At 48.8% G+C, this 21,563-nt stretch overlaps 1 pseudogene; it reads left to right on the top strand.

Moving 5' to 3' along the window:
- Positions 1-1,625: 1,625 nt before the first annotated feature.
- Positions 1,626-10,373, top strand: LOC148146083 (uncharacterized; annotated as a pseudogene).
- Positions 10,374-21,563: the final 11,190 nt, after the last annotated feature.

Genomic DNA, 21,563 nt, shown 5'->3' with positions numbered 1-21,563 from the left:
CATCCAAAGAGGAGCGACCAAAAAAGACGTCAACTTGGACCCCACCAGAGGGCCGCTGCCCTGGGCTTGCCATGTATGCTCAAACCATCAGGAAATATATAAATACCAGATTCCTCAGCCGCACCCACAATGTAGAGCAGAACATCACCCGATCACAGCACAACACCATCCAGGCTCTCAAACCCAATCACAATCCCATTGTCATCAAACCAGCAGATAAAGGAGGAGCCATTGTCATTCAGAATAGAACAGATTGCTGAAAGGAAGTGTACCGACAACTGAACAACCAGGAACACTGCAAGCAACTACCAGCCGATCCAACCAAAGAACACACCTGTGAACTAAACACATTGATCAGGCCTTTGGATGCAATCCTTCAGAGTTCCCTACATGCCCTCATCCCACATACTTCTGGCGTAGGCAACTTCTACTGACTTCCAAAGATACACAAAGCCAACACAGCAGAATGTCCTGTTGTATCAGGCAATGGGACCCTGTGTGAGAACCTCTCTGGCAATGTCGAAGGCATCTTGAAACCCATTGTACAGTGGACCCCCAGCTTCTGTCGCGACACTACAGATTTCTTAAGGAAACTCAGCACCAATGGAACAGTCGAACCAGGAAAATTCCTCATCACAATGGGTGTTTCAGCACTCTACACCAGCATCCCCCACAGCCTCAGTGCTCAGTACCAATAACTGCCAATCTCCAAGCTGCAACTCATCCATTTCATCCTTGACCACAATATTTTCACCTTTGACAACCAATTCTTCATCCAGACACAGAACAGCCATGGGGACCAAATTTACACCCCAATATGCCAACATTTTCATGCACAAGTTCGAACAAGACTTATTTTCTGTACAGGACCTCCAACCAACACTTTCCACCAGATATATTGACGACATTTTCTTCCTCTGGACCCATGGTGAGGAGTCACTGAATATCAATGAGTTTCATCCCACCATCAGATTTACCGTGCACTACTCTCTACTATCTGTGTCTTTCTTAGACACAAGTATCTCCATCAAGGATGGACACCTCAGCACCTCACTGTACCACAAATCCACAGATAATCGCATAATGTTACACTTCTCCAGCTTCCACCCAAAACATATTAAAACATCCCCCATGGACAAGCCTCCACATACACAGGTTCTGTTCAGATGAGGAATAATATGACGGACACTTGAAAGTGCTCAAGGATGCCCTCATAAGAACGGGGTACGATGCTCAACTCATCAACCGCCAGTTCCACAGCAAGAAACCATAATGACCTCCTCAGGAGACAGACATAGGCTGCAACAGACAGAAGAAAGTGAGGACTGCAGATGTTGGAGATAGAGTCGAAAGTGTGGTGCTGGAAAAGCAAGAGAATCGACATTTTGGGCATAAGCCCTTCATCAGGAATCCTGTTCCTCGGATGCTGCCTGACCTGCTGTGCTTTTCCAGCACCACACTCAACTCTGCAACAGACAGGCTACCCCTCGTTGTCCAGTACTTCCCGACTATGCCATGTTCCTCGCAGCCTGCAACACATTATCCATGAGGATGAGTATCAAGCCAAGACCTTCCCTGGGCCTCCACCTTTCGCCTTTAAATAACCACCAAACCTTAAACAGATCATGATCCGTAGCAAACTGCCCAGCCTACAGGACAGCAACACCGTACAACCCTGCCCCAGCGGCTGTTACAAGATATGTCAGAGTATGGGGACACCTCCCACCACGTATACGGCGAGTACTCATGTGACTCGGCCAATGTTGTCTATCTCATATGCTGCAGGCAAGGATGCCCTGAGGCATGGTACATTGGTGAGACCGAGCAGATGCTAGGACAGCGGGTGATTGGACACTGCACAACAACCACCGGGCAGGAATGTTCCCTCCCAGTCAGTGAAGACTTCAGCGGTTCGGGACATTTGGCCTCGGACCTTCAAGTGACCATCATCCAAGGTGGACTTCGAGACAAGCAACAACGCAGCGTGGCTGAGCAGAGGCTGATAGCCAAGTTCAGTACCCATGGGGATGGCCTCAGCCGGGACCTTGGGTTCATGTTACACTACAGGTGACCCCACTGCACTACACACAGACAGACAGACAGACACACACACACAGACACACACTCCTACATACTCACACACCCGCGCAGACCCTCCCTCATACACAAGGTCTCATATGCACACAATACACCTCCCACACTAACACCAACACATGCACCCTCTCGCACGTACCCCATAACACTCACACACACTTAACGAAGCATACACACACACAATCACTTACATTCACACCCAAACACCCACACTCAAATGCACACTCACTCTGTTGCTCCTACATGCACACACATATAAGTTTATGGGGTGAATTTGTTTTTGCAGAATTACATTTTATTTTGTGAAGAAACTGCCTGAATCCATGTAAAACTCTAAAATCATGCAGAGGGTTTGTCAGTCTGACATAGCATTGGGACACAGACAGATTCACACGTATTGTTTAAAAAGCTGAGCTAGCTTGAGAATGTAATTTAAAAGAGGTTCTGGGATTTACATATCAAAGACCAGAAACCAGCATATCCCATTCTCAAAGATGAAAGTTTTAATCTAAGATTTTCTCCCTGACACTGGCCTCCTGTGGCTTTAAATTCTGTGAGCATGATCTTAACCTCCACAACCACTTGATGAAGGAAACTACTGCTTCCAAATAAACCTGATGGACTATAACCTGGTGTTGTGTGCTTCTTAACTGTCCTCGTAATTTAACCCTTTAAACCCTAGGATCAGTCAGGTGACTGGGTGCTGCTGCCCCTCCAAGTCTGGCAGCCCCTCCCTGGGGGTGGGCTTGACTAACCCCCATACCCCCGCATGGCCTACAGCAGCTGATTGAATGTTGACTGTATCATAGAATCCCTGCAGTGTAGGTAGAGGCCATTTGACCCATCGAGTCTGCACAGACCCTCCACAAAGCATCTTCCCCAGAGCTCAGCCCCAGCCTTGCACCTCATCCTTTTCAAGGCCACATTTCCCATTGCTAACCCACCATAGTCTGCACATCCCTGGACACCAACAGCCAATGGCCAATCCACCCTAATGTGAACACCTTTGGACTGTGGGAGGAAACCCATGCAGACATGGGGAAAATGTGCAAACTCCACACAGACATTCACCTGAGGCTGGAATCAAATCCGGGTCCCTGGCGCCATGAGGCAGCAGTGCTAACCACTGAGCTTGGGGGTATTTCTGCTCTGGCCCTCCTCACTCAATGTACTGGAAAATCCCAACCCAGAGACTGGAATTATTGACAATCATGTTTCTCTCCTGCTGCTGGAATCTCTCTGGGTCCCTGCGAGAGAGTTGCTTTTATTGGTGTCCTTGATAAATAGTACATTCTGCATGTGTGCACACTCACATGTGCACACTCTCACACATGCACACTCAAATGCATATGCACACTCATACATGTGCACTCACACACACACATGTACACTGTCACACGTGCACACTCACACACATGCACACTCACACATTTACAGACACATACACATTCACATATGCACACTCACATACTCACACAAATTCACATTTTCACACATCCTTTCTCTCACACACTAACAGCTGGTCTCCCACTGATCAGTGTCAGAGGCAGGAATTGAATTTTCCATAGTTCCTACCACCTGCCTCAGTAGCAGTGACCATCGATCCTGGGCCTGACTTTAAACAGAGTGTCTGCTCCATGACCTGACACTGAACAAAGCAGAGGAATTAGCTCATTAGGTTAAATACCCAGCGAGTGAATGCTTTCTCACACAAACTAACCTGTAAGTTGCTGTCTCTGTCAACAGTGAATTTAATTGAATGAAAGTGAGGTGAACTCTGAATGACCTCAGCCATACATTGCCAAATTCTTAGAGTGTCTACGTAGTCCCAGTTCTGGGACATTCCCAACACAGTGTTAGGGACTGGAGTCAAATCTCAGACCAAAGGTCATCCTGGGGGCTGTCAGCTCCTTGTTGACCCATCAATCAGCTCATTAACCTGCCTCAGCTTTTACTGGGGAGATCAAGCTGTAAGAACAACCAACTCCTAGAGTAGGACCGAGTTGCCAACTTTCAAAGATCACTCTGGAGACTATAGAGGTTAATCTCCAGGACAATGGGAGCGACACATGGCAGGTATATTGAAGATGGGGCATTAAAATAACCTGTGAACTATCTCAGGAACATTTTTGTTGTGATAGTATTGGCCAAAAAGAGAAGGCCCAGAGATGTTGAAACTGGAATTAGCAACTCAATGGTGTCCTTATGATTTGGATGATTTGGAGGAGCTGGCGTTGGACTGGCATGGACAAAGTTCAAAATCACACAGCACCAGGTTATAGTCCAACAGGTTTATTCGGAAGCACTAGCTTTTGAGGTGCTGCTCCTTCATCAGGTGGTTGTGGAGCAGGACCAGAAGACACAGAATTTATCACAAAAGCTTAGTATCACGGAGTTGTAATGATATGTTAAACAAACTTAGATTAAGTCTTGCATCTTTTAGGATGGGATACACTGGTTTAGACTCTTTAATATGTAAATTCGAGAACTCCTTTTAAGTTACATTTTCAAGGTGGCTTCAGTTTATCTAACAGTAGGTGTTATCTTAGCTCAGACAATGTATTAAAGCTGTAAACTTAAAGTCTGTCTCAATGTTGAGTCAGTTTTATTTCTAAAATGCTTCCAAGTAAACCTAAACCACCTGATGAAGGAGCAGCACTCTGAAAGCGAGTACTTCCAAATACTTCCAAAACCTGCTGCTGTGTGATTTTTAACTTGATCTGGATGAGGACAGGCAGACACAACAAAGTTGTTATTTACTGTAAAAGTGACTAAGCTCTGCAGTTTAGGAAGGAGAGGGTGTGGACAGAGATTCACTAAAACAGGTCCGGGGATGATGGACTGCAGGGATGTGGAGAGACTGCAGACTCTGGGATTGTCCTCCTCAGAGCAGAGAAGGTGGTGGAGATTATTAATCCAATTTGGAATCATAAATGGTTGTGCTCGAGTCAATGAGGAGAAACTGTTTCCAGGGTCAGGAGGGTCAATGATCAGATGGACAGAGATTGTAGGCAATCGGAAAAGGGCTAGAGATGTGGTGGGGAGTGGATTCAGAATTATATTTGATGCAGTGATTTGTGATGAGAGGGACATGCTGTTTGAGAGAGGAGTGGGAATAGATTCAACAGGAGTTTACAGGTTGAAGAAATGCCTGAAAAGGAAGAATGGGGTACAAGCAAGGGGCACTAGGATTAATTGGGTTGCTTTTGTGGGAGTCAGCACACAGGCATGACCTTTATGTGGTCTGTATCATTCTCTGTTCCTGTGGTGACTTATTGTGATAGCCTGCCCATTGAGCATTCCCACTGACTGGCATCACCAGCTTTACCAGATTGGAACTTCCAGTCTGCTCATGTGGACAGGGTCAGGGTGTAGAAAGGACCGTAGTCTTGGAGCTGGGCACAATCTTTCCCTGTCACCGATTCTTGGAAATCACATCCTGTGTGTGTCCAACTACTTGCTGCCAATCCTTTCAAGGCAGTGATGTTCTCTACAAAGTATCACTCAGTCAGAAACAGATCCTGGTTTGGGAAGAGCTCCCCCTCAACTGATGCTATGAGAATGCGAGTCCAATAAAGATCAGAGAATTCATCTCAAATCAGAAAAGCTGCTGAACAGCCCCATACTCCCCTCACACTGGTTTACTGTCAGTGAGCTATATACTGCATTGGGAAATCAGTCAGGGTTCCTGCTTCTGATCACTGTCCACTGATCCCTGGGTTAGAGAGAGAGAAAGAGAGAGAGGGCAAATCAGTCAGCGTTCCTGCTCCTGATCACTGTCCACTGATCCCTGGGTTAGAGAGAGAGAGGGGAGGGGGGAACTCAGCCAGGGCTCCTGCTCCTGATCACTGTACACTGATCCCTGGGTTAGAGAGAGAGAGAGAGAGAGAGAGGGGGGAAATCAGCCAGGGTTCCTGCTCCTGATCACTGTACACTGATCCCTGGGTTAGAGAGAGAGAGAGAGAGAGGGGAAATCAGCCAGGGTTCCTGCTCCTGATCACTGTACACTGATCCCTGGGTTAGAGAGAGAGAGAGAGAGAGGGGGGAAATCAGCCAGGGTTCTTGCTCCTGATCACTGTACACTGATCCCTGGGTTAGAGAGAGAGAGAGAGAGAGAGGGGGGAAATCAGCCAGGGTTCCTGCTCCCGCCGCGATATTAACCGCTACCTGAACTCCCACACTCCCCCCACCCACTCCAACCTCTCACCCTCGGAACGCGCAGCCCTCCACTCCCTCCGTTCCAACCCCAACCTCACCATCAAACCAGCTGACAAGGGAGGCGCAGTAGTAGTTTGGCGCACTGACCTTTACACCGCTGAGGCCAAACGCCAGCTCGCAGATACCTCCTCCTACCGTCCCCTTGACCATGACCCCACCCCCCACCACCAAACCATCATCTCCCAGACCGTCCATAACCTCATCACCTCAGGGGACCTCCCATCCACCGCCTCCAACCTCATAGTCCCACAACCCCGAACCGCCTGTTTCTACCTCCTGCCCAAAATCCACAAACCTGACTGCCCCGGACGACCCATCGTCTCAGCCTGCTCCTGCCCAACCGAACTCATCTCGGCATACCTCGACACGGTCCTGTCCCCATTAGTCCAAGAACTCCCCACCTACGTTCGTGACACCACCCACGCCCTCCACCTCCTCCAGGATTTCCGCTTCCCCGGTCCCCAACGCCTCATCTTCACCATGGACATCCAGTCCCTGTACACCTCCATCCCCCATCACGAAGGACTCAAAGCACTCCGCTTCTTCCTTTCCCGCCGTACCACCCAGTACCCTTCCACCGACACCCTCCTTCGACTGACCGAACTGGTCCTCACCCTGAACAACTTTTCTTTCCAATCCTCCCACTTTCTCCAAACAAAAGGAGTAGCCATGGGCACCCGCATGGGCCCCAGCTATGCCTGCCTCTTCGTAGGGTATGTGGAACAATCCATCTTCCGCAACTACACTGGCCCCACCCCCCATCTTTTTCTTCGCTACATTGATGACTGTATCGGCGCTACCTCGTGCTCCCACGAGGAGGTTGAACAGTTTATCCACTACACCAACACCTTCCACCCCGACCTCAAATTCACCTGGACAGTCTCGGACTCCTCCCTCCCCTTCCTAGACCTTTCTGTTTCTATCTCAGGCGACCGAATCAACACGGACATCTACTACAAACCTACCGACTCCCACAGCTACCTGGACTACACCTCCTCCCATCCTGCCCCCTGTAAAAACGCCATCCCATTCTCCCAATTCCTTCGTCTCCGCCGCATCTGCTCCCAGGAGGACCAGTTCAAAATACGTACAACCCAGATGGCCTCCTTCTTCAAGGACCGCAATTTCCCCCCCCGACGTGGTCGACGGTGCCCTCCACCGCATCTCCTCCACTTCCCGCTCCTCCGCCCTTGAGCCCCGCCCCTCCAACCGCCACCAGGACAGAACCCCACTGGTCCTCACCTACCACCCCACCAATCTCCATGTACAGCGCATCATCCGCCGTCACTTCCGCCACCTCCAAACAGACCCCAGCACCAAGGATATATTTCCCTCCCCTCCCCTATCAGCTTTCCGTAGAGACCACTCCCTCCGCGACTCCCTTGTCAGATCCACACCCCCCACCGACCCAACCACCACTCCCGGCACCTTCCCTTGCAACCGCAGGAGGTGCAACACTTGCGCCCACACCTCCCCCCTCACTTCTCTCCAAGGCCCCAAGGGAAACTTCCATATCCGCCACAGATTCACCTGCACCTCCACCCACATCATCTACTGCATCCGCTGCAGCCGGTGTGGCCTCCTCTATATTGGGGAGACAGGCCGCCTACTTGCGGAGCGATTCAGGGAGCACCTCTGGGCCACCCGGACGAACCAACCCAACCAACCTGTGGCACAGCATTTCAACTCCCCCTCCCACTCCACCGAGGATATGCAGGTCATTGGACTCATCCACCGCCAAACCACAACAACCCGACGGTCGGAGGAGGAGCGTCTTATCTTCCGACTGGGAACCCTCCAACCGCAGGGGATGAACTTGGACTTCACCAGTTTCTTCATCCCCCCTCCCCCCACCTTGTCTCAGCCGGATCCTTCCAGCCCGGCACCGCCTTCCTGACCTGCAGTCTTCTTCTTGACCTCTCCGCCTCCACCCTACTCCGACCTATCACCCTCACCTTGACCTCTTTCCACCTATCACATTTCCAACTCCCCTCCTCCAAGTCCCTCCTCCCTACCTTTTATCTTCTCCTGCTGAACACTCTCTGCTCATTCCTGAAGAAGGGCCTGTGCCCGAAACGTCGAATCTCCTGTTCCCTGGATGCTGCCTGACCTGCTGTGCTGTTCCAGCAATAAAGTTTCAACTTTGATCTCCAGCATCTGCAGACCTCACTTTCTCCCCGGGTTAGAGATCCCTTGGATTGAGAGAGAGAGTGAGAGAGAGAGGGAAAATCGGTCAGGGTTCCTACTCCTGATCACTGTCCACTGAGCCCTGGGTTAGAGACAAGAGAATTTCTATGAGTTTATTTACCATTAGTGACCACTGACAGTTCCTGCTCTTAACTTTCGGATAAATGTTGCCCCTAAAGCTCTAATGACTCCAGAAAGTGAGTGTGAAAGTCTGTATTGAATAAAGCAGCTTTGTCAATGTTCCAAAGCAATGCTCTCCATTTCTGTGGTCTGGAGGTACACGAGGCCAGACGAGCAAAAGACAATTCCTCCTCATTCTGGATAGAACTTGATAAGAATCCAGCTACAGTTTGAACTGGGGTCTGCTGATCATCAGACCTTTGAATGAAGTGTCCAGGACCACAATCATTAGACTGCTGCCTGCTCACTGCAGTGGTGTCTCACAGTCACAACCCCGCAGCAGAACAGTATCTGAGAGAGGACTGGGGTCCATGATTGGGTTCCTGCTCCTGATTGCCAAGGGCTGGAGCAGGTGGGGGTGACTGTGCACTGGGAATTGGGCATGCCTGATGACAGTGTAGCACTCAGGATCAAGATTGGGGAGACACTTAAGGTTCAAAATCTGACTTTCTTCAAGATATTCAGGCATCACAAACTTATCACAAACCATGTATGTACTTTGTATCTCTCGTGAACTTTAGTGATCTGCAGATACACTCCTACAGTAACTCCTTATCATGGACAAAGCCATGTGTTTGACATGTCTGAAGGCAGGTTGTTTGTTGTGAACTGGCGCATCATAAAACACTGACTCAGGCTGTCCACAGGGCTCACTCACTGCTGCACACTCATTACAGGGGGAGCCAAGTCCAGATTCCAATCTTGCCCCATGAATCCACGTGTGTCTCACTGTTAACCTTGAACCTGAACAGTATATACCAACTTAAAGAGAAATATTTAGAGACAATACAACAAGATGGGTGTGAGAGAACAGTACCCCAGTGAGAGTCAGTGTGTGTGGGACTGTACCCCAGTGAGAGTCAGTGTGTGTGGGACTGTACCCCTGTGAGAGTCAGTGTGTGTGGGACTATACCCCAGTGAGAGTCAGCGTGTGGGGGACTGTACCCCAGTGAGAGTCAGTATGTGTGGGAGCCGTACCCCAGTGAGAGTCAGTGTGTGTGGGACTATACCCCAGTGAGAGTCAGCGTGTGGGGGACTGTACCCCAGTGAGAGTCAGTGTGTGTGGGACTATACCCCAGTGAGAGTCAGCGTGTGGGGGACTGTACCCCAGTGAGAGTCAGTGTGTGTGGGAGCTGTACCCCAGTGAGAGTCAGCGTGTGGGGGACTGTACCCCAGTGAGAGTCAGTATGTGTGGGAGCCGTACCCCAGTGAGAGTCAGTGTGTGTGGGACTATACCCCAGTGAGAGTCAGCGTGTGGGGGACTGTACCCCAGTGAGAGTCAGTATGTGTGGGAGCCGTACCCCAGTGAGAGTCAGTGTGTGTGGGACTATACCCCAGTGAGAATCAGTGTGTGGGGGACTGTACCCCAGTGAGAGTCAGTGTGTGGGAGCCGTACCCCAGTGAGAGTCAGTGTGTGTGGGAGCCGTACCCCAGTGAGAGTCAGTGTGTGTGGGAGCTCTACCCCAGTGAGATTAGTGCACCCATTTGTTGATTATTGCGGGGAGGAACTCTGTGCTATTGCAGTGAAAAGGCCAGTTCTTAACCAGCAGGTGTTTGGCCAAATGGAGCATGATGGTGATGAGCTGTTGTGCAGTGTTCAAATCCTTTTGTTTTGTTTCCCGTCGCTGCTCTGTCGCATCATGAAGGTGTTTGAATCCGATGGTCGTGTCGTTGTCATTTTGACCAATTTGTAGCAAACTCCAGCAATCTGGAATGATTAATGAAAAGGTAAATGGAAAACAGATAGGAAATTGTACATTTGTTGGTGAGGTTCCTGTTTATGACTGGTCTAAGCCCAGTCCAGGAGACAGAATGACAGGGGAAGCTAATACCTCTTCATTCCCACGATAATCACTTTCCGTCACCAAGGTTAAAGTGATTATTTCTTTTTGTTGATGATGAGGGATTGAAGAGAGAGACATTTCCCCCATGGCTTTGAGATGATCCCGGATATCCCTCTCACTGACACGACAGTTGGGATTCAGTCCAATTCCACTTCCCACCTGAACAAACAGTGAGCATTCACATGGAGCATCATGGCAGACAACACAACCTTCTTCACTTCCCCAGGCTTCACACTCGCACGCACACTCACAACACAACCTCATTCTCAAGCAGCGAGAAAGAGACTCAGTGGGAACAGGTTAGAGTAAACTACATTGGACACTGATGACAATTCATTTGTGCCCATGGGTCTCATCATTTGCTACTGCCATGTCACAACACAAAGTACAGACAACAATGAGGCAGAAACCTTCCTATTCACACACACTGACTCTCACTGGGATACAGCTCCCACACACACTGACTCTCACTGGGATACAGCTCCCACACACACTGACTGTCACCGGGGTACAGTCCCACAGACATTGACTCTCACTGGGATACAGCTCCCACACACACTGACTCTCACTGGGGTACAGTCCCACAGACACTGACTCTCACTGGGATACAGCTCCCACACACACTGATTCTCACTGGGGTACAGTCCCACACACACTGACCCTCACTGAGGTACAGCTCCCACACACATTGACTCTCACTGGGGTATGGCTCCCCCACACACCGACTCTCACTGGGGTACGGCTCCCACACACTGATTCTCAGTACCTTCATTCTCTCTGTTTCTCTCTCCCTCTCTTTCTCTCTCAGCCTACTCTGTGTAATCCCTCCAATTCCCTTGTGTGTGCCTGCCTCACTTTGATTTCAGATTATTTGAAGAATCCTGAGCTGCTTTTGCATAAAGTCTCAAACATGTTCTTAGTTTAAAATTAAAAATACAATACTACCCACTGATGATGTTCTCATTAAAAGCTCTGTGCAGAACCTTGGAACAAAGCAAAAATCACCCAATCAGATCACCTCAGCCGACAGTGATTTCACAGCTCAATAAGCTGAAGAATTTGTTCACAGGCTATTCAACCACAAGGTGCTTCACATTCAAGCCTAATCGTGTTTGAAACAGCAGCCCACACATGCTGCCCACAGGAACAAACCCAGGCATGATCCCTTCCCTTGCCAGGGGGCTTGCAGGTTTACTGTGAGAGCAGACTGAGTCTGTCAGGTTCACAGGGTGTGACAGCTACTCACTTACACTGAGTCAAGAGGGAGTATACCAGTTCCTGCACCCAATCACAACACGCTTCAATCCAACTCAGAAAATCCCAATCATACCAATACACTCCTGAGACACTCTGCCACCTTCATTTAAAACTCATTAGAGGGTCAGTGCTGAGGGAGTGCCGCACTGTCGGAGAGTCAGTGCTGAGGGAGTGCCGCACTGTCGGAGGGTCAGTACTGAGAGAGGGCCGCACTGTTGGAGGGTCAGTGCTGAGGGAGTGCCGCACTGTGGGAGGGTCAGTGCTGAGGGAGTGCCGCACTGTCGGCAGGTCAGCGCTGAGGGAGTGCCACACTGTCAGACGGTCAGTGCTGAGGGAGTGCCGCACTGTCGGATGGTCAGTGCTGACGGAGTGCTGCACTGTCGGAGGGTCAGTGCTGAGGGAGTGCCGCACTGTCGGAGGGTCAGTGCTGAGGGAATGCCGCACTGTCAGTGGGTCAGCGCTGAGGGAGTGCCGCACTGTCGGAGGGTCAGCGCTGAGGGAGTGCCGCACTGTCGGACGGTCAGTGCTGAGGGAGTGCCGCACTGTCGGACGGTCAGTGCTGAGGGAGTGCCGCACTGTCGGACGGTCAGTGCTGAGGGAGTGCCGCACTGTCAGACGGTCAGTGCTGAGGGAGTGCCGCACTGTCGGATGGTCAGTGCTGAGGGAGTGCCGCACTGTCGGACGGTCAGTGCTGAGGGAGTGCCGCACTGTCGGACGGTCAGTGCTGAGGGAGTGCCGCACTGTCGGACGGTCAGTGCTGAGGGAGTGCTGCACTGTCGGACGGTCAGTGCTGAGGGAGCCGCATTGTCGGAGGGTCAGTGCTGAGGGAGTGCCGCACTGTCGGAAGGTCAGTGCTGAGGGAGATTCTCAGTATTTGAAGCAAAGCAGCTATGGTCTCTCTGGCTCCTGACCAATCTTCTTTTCTGTCAATTCCTCAGCGTCTCAGCTGACTTGCTTCTACTCAGTCGGTGATGGTGATGATGATGTTGTGATGATGGTGATCATGATGTGGAGATGCTGGTGTTGGATTGGGGCGTACAAAGTTAAAAATCACACAGCACCAGGTAATAATCCAACAGCTTTATTTGGAAGCACTAGCTTTCGGAGCGCTGCTCCTTCATCAGCTGGTCGATGGTGGATTGTCCAATCCTGAAACTGCAAATTCTGGCACCAAGGAGTGGCAGGGAGTGTTTGAGGAGGTGGGTGAGTGGGATGTTCCAGTTTCTGTGTGCTCTGCCCACTGCCTGTGCTTGGTTGCCACATGCTGCACACCATGACGTTCACTGTGGGTGGCACCAACACAGATGCTCCCTCTCCAGTTTGTGTATTCTGGGACACACATGTTTGTGGGATGTTACATTTGCTTAGAGACACTTTCAGGGTGTCCTTATACTATTAACTCTGCCCTCTGAGCACTTGACTGGGGAATCTTGTGTTGGGCCTGGGGACAATGTGGCCCACTCATCACCACTCGTTGTGTGTGACTAGAGCCTGGGTATACAGGTCTGGGAGAGGACGCTCACATTGGTACACCTAACCTGCCAGTTGCTTGCTGCTACATTTGAGTTCTCCGATGTTGAATACTCTGTGTCAAAATAACTATTCATGAATCAATATCACAAAAATCAATGCCACACTGCTGGCTGTGGGAGTTTGCTGTGCAAACATTAGCTACCATGTTTTCTTCATTGCAACATCGTTACCTTTGAAGGCAACCTGAGGCTATGGAATTTGCTACTGAAATGCATGTCTTTCTTTTCTTTATCAATCTGTTACTTCCAGGCGCCCCACAACCCTTTGGGATCCCTACACTCCTCTGATTCCAGCCAGTTCATCACAAAATCAGAGAATCATACCATATCCAGTCAGAGTCATGGAGATGTTCAAAGACCCTTCGGTCCAACCCATCCATGCTGGCCAGATATCCCAACCCAATATAGTCCCACCTGCCAATACCCGCCCCATATCTCTCCAAACCCTTCCTATTCAGATAGAAGAGGCCTTTCAGCCCATTGAGTCCACACTGACAAAAAATTACTCTAAACCTACACCAGTCCCAATTTCCAGAACCAGGCAAATAACTGAAAGTTATGACATTTCAAGAGCTTTTCCAAATACTTTTGAAACATGCTGAATTTCCTGCCTCAACTCCCCTCCCAGGCAGTGCTTTACAGATCCCCCACCCTGAAAAGGTTTTCCCTCAAATCCCCTCGAAACCGCCTACCTTTCACTTTAAAATCATGCCTCCTTTTATTGACCCTTTAACTTAGGGGAACAGCTATGCTCTATTCACCCTGTCCATGCTCCTCAATCTTATAAATCTCTATCAGGTTCCCTCTCAACCTTCTCTGCTCCAAGAAAAACCACCTGAGCTTATCCAGCCTGTCTTCATCGCTGCAATGCTCCATCCCAGGCAACATCCTGGTGAATCTGTTCTCCACCCCTCCTGTACAATCACATCCTTCCTGTAGTGCGGTGACCAGAACTGCACGCAGTGCTCCAGCAGTGGCCTAACCCAAGTCTTGTTTAGCTCTAATGTAACTTTCCTGCTCTTGTAATCTATTCCATGACTGATAAAGACGAGTGTCCCATATGCTGCCTTATCAACTCTATTCCCTTCAGGGATCTGTGCACACCCCTGATATAAATGGTTCCTCCACCTGCAGACATGCTTTCACATACCAGATCCAGAGTTCAGAAATTCCCACAGTAAACTCACTGCCTCTCCCTCTCCTCCATAAATGCCTCCCCCCGGCCCACCCAGTTGAGCTTGGGGCAGAGTGAGGTGTTGCTTTAGGTGGAGACCATTCTGAGTGGGGGGGGGTGTCTGTTACAAGCAATGGCATGCAACACCAGGACAGCCAACAATCACAGGTAGAGTTAGCCTGCCCTCTTCTGTACAGATACCATATTTCAGATCACACTTCACAGGCTTCAGACCAATTACAGAATCTCTGGAGAATAAAGTTTCCACCTCAGGATTTACCCCAATGAGGGTCAGTTTGTGAAGGACTGTACCCCAGTGAGAGTGAGTGTGTGTGGGAGCCGTACCCCAGTGAGAGTCAGTGTGTGTAGGACCTGTATCCCAGTGAGAGTCAGTCTGTATGGGAGCTGTACCCCAGTGAGAGTCAGTGTGTGTGGGAGTGTACCCCAGTGAGAGTCAGTGTGTGTTAGAGCTGTACCCCAGTGAGAGTCAGTGTATGTGGGACTGTACCCCAGTGAGAGTCAGTGTGTGTTAGAGCTGTACCCCAGTGAGAATCAGTGCGTGTGGGAGCTGTACCCCAGTGAGAGTCAGTATGTGTGGGACTGTACCCCAGTGAGAGTCAGTGTGTGTGGGAGCCGTACGTTGGTGACGGTATCTGAAAATATTTACATTTCAAAGTGAAATTCCATTCAATCTCTTCTGTTATTGTGTCAAAATCTTGGGAAAATCTAAGTGTCAGAATAGATAAAGGTTCCAGAGTCTGTGCCAGTGGAAACAGGTGAACGATTGGGGCCAATAAGAGAGCCCAAGGACCAGACAATGGGGTGAGACCTTACTAATTTCCAAGGTAAATAATTTCTCCAGCAGCTGCAGCCAGGGGTCTGGAGTTCAGGAAATGTTGCATTTACCAGGAGGCGGCTTTATGCTGAGATAACAGCTGTGTCCTGATCCACTCTGTTATTCCGCACTCTATTTCACATCCCAGGACCAGCCGAGAATTCCATAAACATAATCTGTCTCCAGCTCACTCTCAAAAACATTTCCCTCCTGATTAGGAATCACCTTGGATGGAGTTATTAAACTCCTAGTGTGATAGGGCACAGCCTAATGCTACAACAGGTCACATTTTTACTTTCCCTCATGAATAAACCAAAACTGCTGACATTTTGTGGAAAACACGCTCATCCAACCTGTATTAAAACCTTGTATACCAGACTCTGAGGTAGGGACACACAACCTGAAACGTTAATTCAGATTTCTCTCCATAGATGCTGAGTTTTTCGAACAATTCCTGTTTTTGTCTCTGAATACCGTCTTGCTGTTGTTCTGGACCAACAGTTTTACAGTCAGAGAGTCATAGAGATGTACAGCATGGAAACAGATCCTTTGGTCCAACTCATCCATGCCAACCAAATATCCTAAATTAATTTAGTCCCATTTGCCAGCACTTAGCCCATATCCCTTCCTATTCATATACCAATCCTGATGCCTTTTAAATGTTGTAATTATACCAGCCTCCACCACTTCCCCTGGCAGCTCATTCCATACACACACCACCCTTTGCATGAAAAAGTTGCCCCTGAGGATCTTTTTAAATCTATCTCCTCTCACCCTAAACCTATGCCCTTTAGTTTTGGACGCCCCCACTCCAAGGAAAGACCTTTTCTCTTTACCCTATCCATGTCCCTCATGATTTTATAAACCTCTATAAGGTCAGTCCTCAGCCTCCGATGCTCCAGGGAAAACAGCCCTCGCCTATTCAGCCTCTCCCTATAGCTCAAACTCTTCAACCCTGGCAACATCCTTTTAAATCTTTTCTGAACTCTTTCAAGTTTCACAACATCTTCCCGATAGGAAGGAGACCAGAATTGCACACAATATTCCTACAGCGGCCTAACCAATGTCCTGTACAGCCACAACATGACCTCCCAACTCCTGAACTCAATACTCTGACCAATAAAGGAAAGCATACCAAACACCTTCTTCACTATCCTATCCCCTGAGATTCCACATTCAATGAGCTACGAACCTGCACTCGAAGGTCTCTTTGTTCAGTGACACTCTTCATGGCCTTACCATTAAGTGTACAGGTCCAGCCCTGATTTGCCTTTCCGAAATAAGCACTGCCAAGTTCTGCAAAACAAGCTGCTAGAAACATGGCTTGGCCTAGAGCCTCAGTACATTGTCTATAGAGGAGACAGTTCCAGATTGTCACTCCCATTTGTGTGAGGAAATGCTTCCTAGCATTATCGTTGACCATCGCAGCTCAGATGTTAAGTTCCTGACCCTTCTTCTGGGCTCTTTCCACCAGAGGGAAGAGTTTAGCCCCACCAGTCTGATAAAATCTTTCTGTCATTTTAAATTTATCAACAAAATCCTACAGAACTTCATAGTGAGCAGATAATTAGACTTCTGGGCAATTTGAAATTAAACAGTAATCCCTTACAGTAAGATTCTTCTAAAATCCACACCCCTCACTGTGACACCCTGATATACCCCACACCCCTCACTGTGTCACCCTGATACATCCCACACCCCTCACCATGACACCCTGATATGTCACACACCCCTCACTGTAATACTCTGATATTTCACACACTCCTCACTGTAACACTCTGATATACCCCTCAGATTAACATTCTGATATATCCCACACCGTGACACCCTGATAGGTCACACACCCCTCACAGTAACATTCTGTATCCCACAGCCCTCACTGTAACACTCTGTATCCAAAACCCCTCATTGTAACACTCTGATATACCCCACACCCCTCACCATGAAACCCTGATATGTCACACACCCCTCACTGTAATACTCTGATATACCTCACACCCCTCAGATTAACATTCTGATATATGCCACACCGTGACACCCTGATAGGTCACACACCCCTCACTGTGACACTCTGATATTCCCCACACCACTCGCTGTGACACCATGATATACCCCACAGCCCTCACAGTCACACACTAATATACCCCACACACCCTCACTGTTTCACCCTGATATACCACACATCCCTCGCAGTGCCACTCTGATTTGTCCCACACCCATCGCTGTAACACCCTGATATATCCCACAACCCTCACTGTGACAGTCTGATATACCCCACACCCCTCAGATTAACATTCTGATATACCCCACACCCCTCACCGTGACACCTGATAGGTCATACACCCCTCACTATAACACTCTATATCCCACACCCCTCACTGTAACACTCTGATATTTCACACACCCCTCATTGTAACATTCTGAAAGACCCTTCAGCCCTCACCTGATCTGTCCTCGCACCGTCACTGTGTCACCCTGATACACTGTACACCCTCACTGTAACACTCTGATATACCCCACCCCCCTCACCACACTGTCACACCCTGATATGTCCCACACCCCTCACTGTCACACCCTGATATATCCCACCCCCCTCACTGTGTCACCCTGATATACCCCACCCTCCTCACTGTGTCACCCTGATATACCTCACACCCCTCACTGTAACACTGATATACTCCCCACCCCCCTCACTGTCACACCTTGATATATCCCACCCCCCTCACTGTGTCACCCTGAAATATCCCACCCCCTCACTGTGTCATCCTGATATACCCCACCCCCCTCACTGTCACACCCTGATATACCCCACCCACCTCACTGTGTCACCCTGATATACCCCACCCCCCTCACTGTCACAATCTGACATATCCCACCCCCCTCACTGTCACACCCTGATATACCCCACCCACCTCACTGTGTCACCCTGATATACCCCACCCACCTCACTGTGTCACCCTGATATACCCCACCCCCCTCACTGTCACACCCTGATATACCCCACCCCCCTCACTGTCATACCCTGATATGCCCCACACCCCTCAGATTAACATTCTGATATACCCCACACACCATCACCGTGACACTCTGAAATACCCCACACCCCTCACTGGAACACCCTGATATATCCCACCCCCCTCACTGTCACACCCTGATATATCCCACCCCCCTCACTGTCACACCCTGATATATCCCACCCCCCTCACTGTCACACCCTGATATATCCCACCCCCCTCACTGTCACACCCTGATATATCCCACCCCCCATCACTGTCACACCCTGATATATCCCACCCCCTCTCACTGTCACACCCTGATATATCCCACCCCCCCTCACTGTCACACCCTGATATACCCCACCCCCCTCACTGTGTCACCCTGATATACCCCACACCCCTCACTGTGTCACCCTGATATATCCCACACCCCTCAGATTAACATACTGATATACCCCACACCCCTCAGATTAACATACTGATATACCCCACACACCCTCACCGTGACACTCTGAAATACCCCACACCCCTCACTGTAACACCCTGATATATCCCACACCCCTCACCATGACAACCTGATATGTCACACACCCCTCACTGTAATACTCTGATAATTCACACACTCCTCACTGTAACACTCTGATTTACCCCTCAGCCCTTATTTTAAAATCCTGATATGTCCTCACACCCCTCACTGTGTCACCCTGATACACTGTACACCCTCACTGTAACACACTGATATACCCCACACCCCTCACTGTAACACACTGATATATCCCACACCCCTCACTGAAACACACTGATATACCCCACAACCCTCACCACACTGTCACACTCTGATATACCCCACACCCCTCACGGTAAAACCCTGATATACCCCACACCCTCATTGTAACACCCTGATATACCGTTCACTCCTCACTGTGAAACTCTGATATGTTGCACACCCCCCACTCTAACAAGGGAAAGTGAGGACTGCACAGACTGAAGATCAGAGTCGAAAAGTGTGGTGCTAGAAAAACACAGCAGGTCAGGCAGCATCCGAGGAGCAGGAGAGTCAACATTTCAGGCATAAGTCCTTCATCAGGAATGTGACACTCTCATAAAGGACTTATGCCCAAAACATCGACTCTTCTGCTCCTCAGATGTTGCCTTTCCTGCTGTGCTTTCCAGCACCACATTTGTTGACCCTCACTGTAACACTCTGACAGGGCTTTGTTATAGCCCCTCGAGGGTAGTGTTCATCACTCCCTAAAAATTTTAATTTTTTCTTTCCTGTGTCTAAGTAGAAAGTTTTTCATCCTCCAGACTGATGGTTTCTTTATTTCCCCTGTTTATTGGTCAGCGCAGAGTGCTCATCCATGATCTAGTGCTGTATCACAGTCTGTTTCTGTTCCTGCCAAACTTGCTAAGTAATGCCTTGTCAGAAATAAATGCTAACCCTCCCTGGCTACTGTGGCAGGACATCCCAAAGTGTTGTGATTCAGTCATTTGGCTGGTTTTCTTGAAAGCCAATGTTAATGAGCTATGGGTTTCTATGTGTTAGCCAAATGAACATAAATAGGAGTGAGGTAAGGTATGGCCGATCTTTTCATGGACCCAGCTCTACTTACCCTGCTCACCGTAACCACTAATTCCTTTACTATTCAAAAATTTATCTTTGCCTGAAAAACATTGAGGAAGCTTCAAATGCTTCACTGGGCACAGAATTCCACAGATTCACAACCTGTTGGGAGAAGAAGTTCCTCCTCAACTCAGCCGTAAATCTGCTTCCTCTAATTTTGAGGCTACGTCCTCATTGTCCTAGTTACACCCACCGGTGGAAACATCCGCTCTACTTCTATCTTATCTATTCCCTTCATAATTTTAAATGTTTTCATAAGATCTCTCCTCATTCTTCTAAATTCCAATGAGTATAATCCCAGTCTACTCAGTCTCTCCTCATAAGCCAACCCCATCAACTCTGGAATCAACCTAGTGAACCTCCTCTTCACCCCCTCCAGTGCCAGGACTTCTTTTCTCAAGTAATGAGACTAAAACTGTACACAGTACTCCAGGTGTGGCCTCACCAGCACTCTATACAGCTGCAACATGACCTCCCTAGTTTTAAACTCCATCCCTCTAGCAATAAAGGACAATATTCCATTTACCTTTTAATTTCCTGCTGCAGCTGCAAACCAACTTTTTGTGATTCATGCACAGGGACACCCAGGTCCCTCTGCACAGCACCATGCTGCAATTTAAATAATAGTCCATTTTGCTGTTATTTGTACCAAAATGGATGACCTCATATTTACCAACATTGTGCTCCATCTGTGAGACTCTTGTCCACTCACCTAACTGATCTGTATCCCTCTGCAGACTTTCACTGTCCTCTGTACAGTTTGCTTAAACACCTATCTTAATATCATCTGTGAACCTTGACACACCACACTTGGTCCCCACCTCTAAACTATCTCTGTAAATTATAAACAATTGCAATCTCAACACTGATCTCTGAGACACACCACTAGCCACTAATTGCCAATCAGAAGAACACCCATTTATCCCCAATCTGCTTTCTGTTAGTTAACCAATCCTCTATCTATGCTACTACTTTGCCCACCATGCACTGTTATGTTTTGCAGGAGCCTTTTGTGTGGCACCTTGTCAAATGTCTTTTGGAAATCTACCATATCCACTAGTTCCATTGTCCACCCCACCCACTCATAATGTCCTTGAAGAGTTCCAGTAAATTAGTTAAACATGACCTAACTTTCATGAATTCTTGCTGTGTCTGCCTGATGGGACAATTTCTATCCAGATGTCTCGTTATTTCTTCCTTGATTATAGCTTCAAGCTTTTGCCCCACTACAGACATTATGCTAACGGGCCTATAGTTACCCACCTTTTGTCCACCTCCTTTTTTAAATTGTGGTGTCACATTTCTGTTTTCCATGACTCATTTGGAGGCACATTCTCTCGCATCCAAGCTCAGAGGTTGAGCGTTCAAGTTCCACTCCACAGCCAAATTTACAATGACATTCTTGATGCGGTATACACACAAGGGATGTGAGTCAAAGACATTGGGTGTTTGAGGTTACAAAGATGGTGAGGATCATGCTGCATTTGAAGTAGTGCTGTGAACAGCTGTAATCTGTGTGTTATAAAAAGGAGATGGAAGCACCTGGAGAAGATGGAACATGATTTCTGCAGCAGAGATTCTGAACTGAAATGAACAAGCTGACCTCCCTTGAAAGGTGACAT

Source organism: Chiloscyllium plagiosum, unplaced genomic scaffold, assembly GCF_037043375.1.
Source record: "Chiloscyllium plagiosum isolate Xiang-an unplaced genomic scaffold, Cpla_swu_hap1 HiC_scaffold_21, whole genome shotgun sequence".
In the NCBI taxonomy this organism is placed as follows: domain Eukaryota; kingdom Metazoa; phylum Chordata; class Chondrichthyes; order Orectolobiformes; family Hemiscylliidae; genus Chiloscyllium; species Chiloscyllium plagiosum.
Note: the sequence above shows the minus strand (reverse complement) of the source record. Positions and strands in the feature narration are given on the sequence as shown.